The sequence below is a fragment of the Girardinichthys multiradiatus genome, chromosome 22 (assembly GCF_021462225.1).
Source record: "Girardinichthys multiradiatus isolate DD_20200921_A chromosome 22, DD_fGirMul_XY1, whole genome shotgun sequence".
Lineage (NCBI taxonomy): Eukaryota > Metazoa > Chordata > Actinopteri > Cyprinodontiformes > Goodeidae > Girardinichthys > Girardinichthys multiradiatus.
This window is the reverse complement of record NC_061814.1, coordinates 36274475-36280474: the sequence shown is the minus strand read 5'-3', so window position 1 is coordinate 36280474 and position 6000 is coordinate 36274475. Positions and strand designations below refer to the sequence as shown.

The 6000-nt window shown below is 37.0% G+C and overlaps 1 long non-coding RNA gene across 7 annotated transcripts in view; it reads right to left on the bottom strand.

Annotated features, from left to right (window-relative positions):
* Positions 1–2230: 2230 nt before the first annotated feature.
* LOC124859241 overlaps positions 2231–6000 on the bottom strand; it is a 70921-nt gene continuing 67151 nt past the window's right edge. For 4 of the 7 annotated variants that reach the window (XR_007036035.1, XR_007036038.1, XR_007036036.1 and 1 more), the window contains 2 exons: positions 3193–3293; positions 2231–3058 (listed from right to left, as the gene is read on the bottom strand). This is a non-coding gene — a long non-coding RNA (uncharacterized LOC124859241). Of the gene's footprint in view, positions 3163–3192; positions 3401–6000 lie in introns of all 7 variants that reach the window. The other 3 variants (XR_007036037.1, XR_007036034.1, XR_007036039.1) reach the window with 3 other exon arrangements.

The following is a 6000-nucleotide window of genomic DNA, read 5'->3' as shown; positions in this document are numbered from 1 at the left end:
TTTCTGAGTTTAGAATACACCTATTTGGTAAATGTAAAGCTACTGAAATCAGCATCAATCATCTGCAATGGTAAAACAGTTATTTTAGTCTTACCTGTTATTCAGATCTCTTCAAGGTCCCATGAAAACAAGATGCAAGACTCATCCATGCAAACTGTTTATATTATACACCATAATATATTTAATAAGTAATTAGTACAATAAATCAGTAACTTTGAATGTAGTCTGAGCAATAACTGACTTCACAGGCTTCCAATTTTAAAAACGTAAGCTTTAAACCACCTGTTTTTATATTCTCAAGTCAGCTGGGTAATCACTACATACTGGACAGCTGGACAGACTGTTGAAGGGCATACAAGGTTTCACAACACAGAAGCTGTCCAAATAGTGCAAATGTGCAAAATCACGACCCTTTTATTGAATTTGTGCCTCAAAAACTACTTTCACACAGAGTGAAAATGTCTGGGCTGTATGATTTATGAAACAAATTAGACTGATTCTCTAAAGAGCACAACCAACAGCTATAAGAAAGGCTTGGTGATGCACTTTGTAACAGTATAATGCAGACACATTCAAACACATTGTTGAATAAGAGTAATGTGTTTGTCTTATGTGTATTTATACTACTATAACAAAATCAGAGTTACATTTAAAGATAGGTTTTTTTTATAGGTTTCTTATATTGGTTCTTCCTTAAGATGGAGTGTCTTAAAATTAATCATCTACAGCATTGCCTTTGATTAGAACATGAGATATTGTATAACAATTTCCAGAGCAGATGAAACTGTCCTGTGGCATCATGTACTTGTTTTTAGCCCTGGCATCTGAACAGACTTAAAAAAATGTTTTATAATGTTCATTGATTGAGTTTTCTCTCAAATGAATCATACATTGAATCCCAATATTTCCCGCTCCCAGAGCGTAGAAGTCCTCGGCTATGATGATGATCTTTCATATTAAGTTATGGTGGTAATTTTGGGTGGCTTGGCTAGATAGGATTTTTAAAATGTCTTGCTTCATAAGATCAAGGTAATGAGAAAACATCCAGGACTCCAGTGCCTTAAAACCCAGGCCTAGGAAGGTAATGACTCATTCTTAAAATCTGTGCATTAATCACGTTGAAAAATGCAATCAAAGTAAAAGCCAAAACTAAACACTTTAATAAACATTAAACAGGAGTTTCCACTAGATCCTGAGTTGTTTTTGTTGGGAAATATTAATTACATAAAAAAAGTTGTGCTACAAAATCATGTTAACATAGAAAAAATATTGCACCATCTTAAAATACCATCTCAAAAAAAAAACTGAACAGAAACACTCATTTTGTAAAAAGTTGATTAAAAACAATATGGATTAGCAGACTGATTGAAAGACATTCAAAACAGGCAAATCAAATAATGCCTTTGTTGAACAATATGAATCTGATGGGTGCTTGTTACCTACAAAATGGTAAATGCCATAATTATTTCAAAAGTGGTGAGAAATTACATTTTTATTATTGTTGACATTGGCCTCTCCTGCCCAACAGTAAAAAATCGTTTATTTTTTTTTTTTTACTAATGCATCACATTGTGTGCACTGTATAGTCATACTTCTCCATATTTCCTTGATTCTCAACACAGAATATGAGTGCTGCCATCATAAATCATTGCTACATACTGGACATGCCAGGTGGGTTTATTTATTCTTCAAAATTAACTCACTATCTAATGTAGTCTATTTGAATGTTAAAAAGCAAAGGTTATTGAAGCTACTCACATTATAATATGAATAAAAATGCATTCATTAAGATTGTCATTCCATACACGGCTGGGGTATGAGAAACATTGACCCGAACAGAGGGTAGGTTCAGTGACTTGTTCTTATTGCCCCATTTAGTGACCTTTATGGACCTATTAGTGTCATTGTTCCGACTGCAATTTATAAGCGTGTTACTTCCAACCATGTCAAGAACTGAAAAAGCCTTTTGCATGGGAGGTGAATGTCTTCAAGAAACAAGAGAAGTCCAGGTACCTTCTACTTAAACACTTAGGATATGTATAAAAATATTTATTTAAACTTTATTTAAAAACTGCACTTGAAGTATTGTTTCACCCATGGTTTCAAAGTGTACTAGCACTGAATTAAAGTGCTAAAATTAGTGTAAAATAAAAAACAGTTTTTGCAAAGATTGATGTTCCATGCTGTAGTTTTAAGCTTTATTCATGCATTGGTCTGTTTGTGTGTGGACATGTGCTCATACACAACTTGCTGTGTGATGATACCAGCTAAGCCTGTCAGAAGGGATTGTCATGCTCGCTGCTGTCACTCACTGTGACATCCTGACATTCGTTTTTGCCGGTGTTTATCAGTCAGGATATGTATGTGTGCACGGATTGTGTGTGACAGTGGGAGCAGTGAGTCTGGATAAAAGATCTTTGACATTCATGGATGCACGTGCTCACGCACCCCTGCCTGGGAGCCATGCTGCAATGGCAAATAATTCCGTCACCCATCAGGTCTTTAGTTCAGACCTATGTGCACACACACATATACACCATGTTGCTGCCATCAACCTGGGAGGCGGTTGGGTTATGATTTATTCATGTTCAAACACCATATTCACTTCTGCATATACTGCCTTGTAGTCCATTATATTTGAACTGTAAAATAATTTTACATTGTAGAAACTATCTCCATTCCATTAGTTTAATGTTGTGATTTTTTCCCAAACAAAGCTGCTCTAGATTTACAGTGTTAAAAAAATGCTACAAATCTGTGTCCAGATTCTCGGCACAAAGTCAAACTTCTTCTCTATGTAGCTTGGACTCTGTCAGGACTTCCCATTCTCACTGACCCTTTTTGTGGTGTTCATGGACAGGACCCTGAAGTGTGGAAGAGGAGAGGAGGGAGTTCGGTTTGGGAATCTCAGGGTCTTATCTTTTTGTATATAATGTATTTCTGTTGGTTTCTTTAAGAAATAACATTGGCAAGTACTGTAGTGGTTGACAGCTGGGAGCCAGCTCCTCTATGTATGAGGCCGTGGTCCTCAACTGGAAAATGATGGATTGTTCCCCTCCTGCCAGGAATCACTTTTTGCATTAAATGAAGGAATGCCTTGATGTTTTTTGCACAAATGATGGTAGATTGGAGCAGGAGATGGATGGACAGATTGATGCAGCACTGAACCAAAAGGCAAATAAATCAATTTACCAGTATGCCTATGTTTCAACTGTCACCTATGATCTGGACTGCTTGAGAAATGGACGAGGAGCTCCATCGTCTAGAGGAAGCTTAGAGCGCCGCAACTGCTCCTTAAAATGAAAAGGAATCATTGACATGGTTCAGGTATCACATCAGAATTTATCCTGGGCATCCCCTCATTGGAGGTTTTTCAGGCATATCTCACTGGGAGGCGACCCTGTAGTAGAACAAGAACACACTGGTGAAACAAGATAAGCAGATGACAAGGATTGGCTAGTTGGATGGATGGATAGATGGATTAAAAAGTCTTAATTGAAATTATTCAAATTTAAGAAATAATCCACACATAGACATTGTTTTGTGAAAGGACCAATTCAGCGAGAGACTTAGAAGTCAGTCTGCTTCTGTTTTGCTGATGACTCAGCAAGCAAGAGAGTCAAAGGTCCACAACAGACGGCTTGTACAGGGGCACGTCAGCAAAGCAAGTCGAGGGAATGAGGTAGTAATTACACTACAGGTCAAAAGTTTTAGATACACTTTCTCAATTAATGGCTCTCTTTATTTTCATGACTATTTACATTGTAGATTCTCACCAAAGGCAACAAAACTGTGAATGAACACACATGCAAATATATAGTAAACAAAAAATCTGAAATAACTAAACATTTTTATATTTTAAAATTCTTCAAAATAGCCACCCTTTGCTCCGATTGCTGCTGTAATATTAGTTGTGTCCTTCTCAAATTTGTCTGCGTGCAAATCCTAATAAGTCGATTGAAGAACGACCAAAGGTTAATATTTCCGTCATCACAGCAAAGGGCGGCTACTTTAAGGGATCTAAAATATAGAAACAATTCAACTATACAATGCTAAGTAAAAGACTCTACATGAACAGCAGATCATACATTTTTGGCCGTTCTTCAATCGACTGATAACATTAACCTCAGATCGTAGAGTCTTATATGCCAGCAAGTTTTAAAGACATTCAGGTTCTTCAGTTATCTCCCCAATGCAATCAGCTGGGCATGGCTGGGAGAATTGCTTTGTTGTTTTGTTGCTCCATGACATCACGGGGATTCCAACTGTTACTCCTTCTTCCTGCACTGTACTATAGTAGGTTAATGCATTACATGCAAGGATTCAGAGTTTTACCAGTCTCTTTGTTGCGTACAGCTGAGTCCATGTTTCATCCCATAGCTAGGGCACAACAGAACCAAATATTTAATTTTGGGGCTATTTTATTTCTGTTGGATACTGATACCTGCCTTGCGTATCAGGCTAAAAATTTGGAAATTTCCTTACATGAACATAATGATGGGGCCCATGAAACATAATGCAGTAAATGCTAATGCATTATAATGCCACTAAGGTTTATATTACATGCATTTTATTTGTAAGGAAGAAGCAAGCATCTACACCTTTCATTGCACTTTGATAACAACAAGCAATAAGAAATAACATGAAGTTGTCTTATAACTCTGTATGATCTGTGAGGTCAGCCAGGATTGAAGCCGCTCGTTGTCAGGCTCTGAATTGCACGCTAAGCTTTTAAAAGCTCTCATCATTTAAGTTTCTGTAAAAACTATTTTCAAAAAGACAAAAGGCAACTCCACACACCATCACGCACTTGGACATCCCTTGTTTCACTGGCCCTTTTGTTTCTGTGTGTGTGTGGTGCGAATCAATACACTTGTAAAGCTGACAGCATTTCCCCTGTGGTGCACAGACAACAAACAAAGTCCCTCGTGGGTTATACTGAAGGATACTGTAGGTACACCCACACACAACTCTTAGATGTCAGATTCTTCATGCCGGCCATAGCCATCTGGTTTATGTAACCAACTCCAGCGTTGTATGCTTGACCTCCCTGCTTGCGTGTGTGTGCAAGCGCTTGTCTTAGAGACAAGCACAGGACATCAGTGAACAACTGACCTCAAATTCTTTACAAAACTCTTTCGAAAAACATTGCAGTGGTACCCAGGGAATGTTGTTGTGTTGTCCTCGGACAAGAGATGAGAAATACTGTACAAAAGAAAACACCAGTGGTAATTTAAGGCTATTTTCGGGAGTGTTTTAGAACTGCTAAATTTTAACTCAGGGTTCTTAAAAATTAAATAATTATCATTACAATTTATTGAGGAACACCTCTCAAACATTTACCAATTTTTTTAGGGATGGTGACAGGTCTAAATAAACCAATAAAAAATATTTGTAACATTAGTTGTGTCCTTCTCAAATTTGTCTGCGTGCAAATCCTAATATAGAGCACTGATAATAAAGTCGTTTTTTATTTTGGAATTGGTTGCTCTGTGCATTTTTGCTTGGCTAGCTCATTTTATTGCTGTGCGGTATCCCTTTTGCTTAAACTAGTGTTTCTGGTAAACAGAGTTTGTGAGACATGAGAGTTACTCCAGCAAATGTCACTGTACTCTAAAAATGCAAATACTGCAAAAATTTAGAAAGCATGTAAGTCCAATGCTATAGCCAAATATTGCAATGACGATAATGATTACAACTAACCAACAGTGTCATTTTTTATTTCCCTTAATCACAATGCCTAAACCACTCATTATTGCATCCTGGCATATTGCATCCAAATATAGCATTCCTGCAGTCATTGCATCTATTAATATTGTGATAACAATTGTGATTTGATATAAAGTACAGCTCTGTTGCCCAAGTTCAGCTTTCTAAACATCATCACTCGTTTGTGACTTTCAGAGGTGTTCTGAGTTTCCTTTTGCTCTTTTTTACTCTTTAACATGTTTACATTTATTTTACACATTTATTTTACAAATTTCTTGATTCTGGAGATGG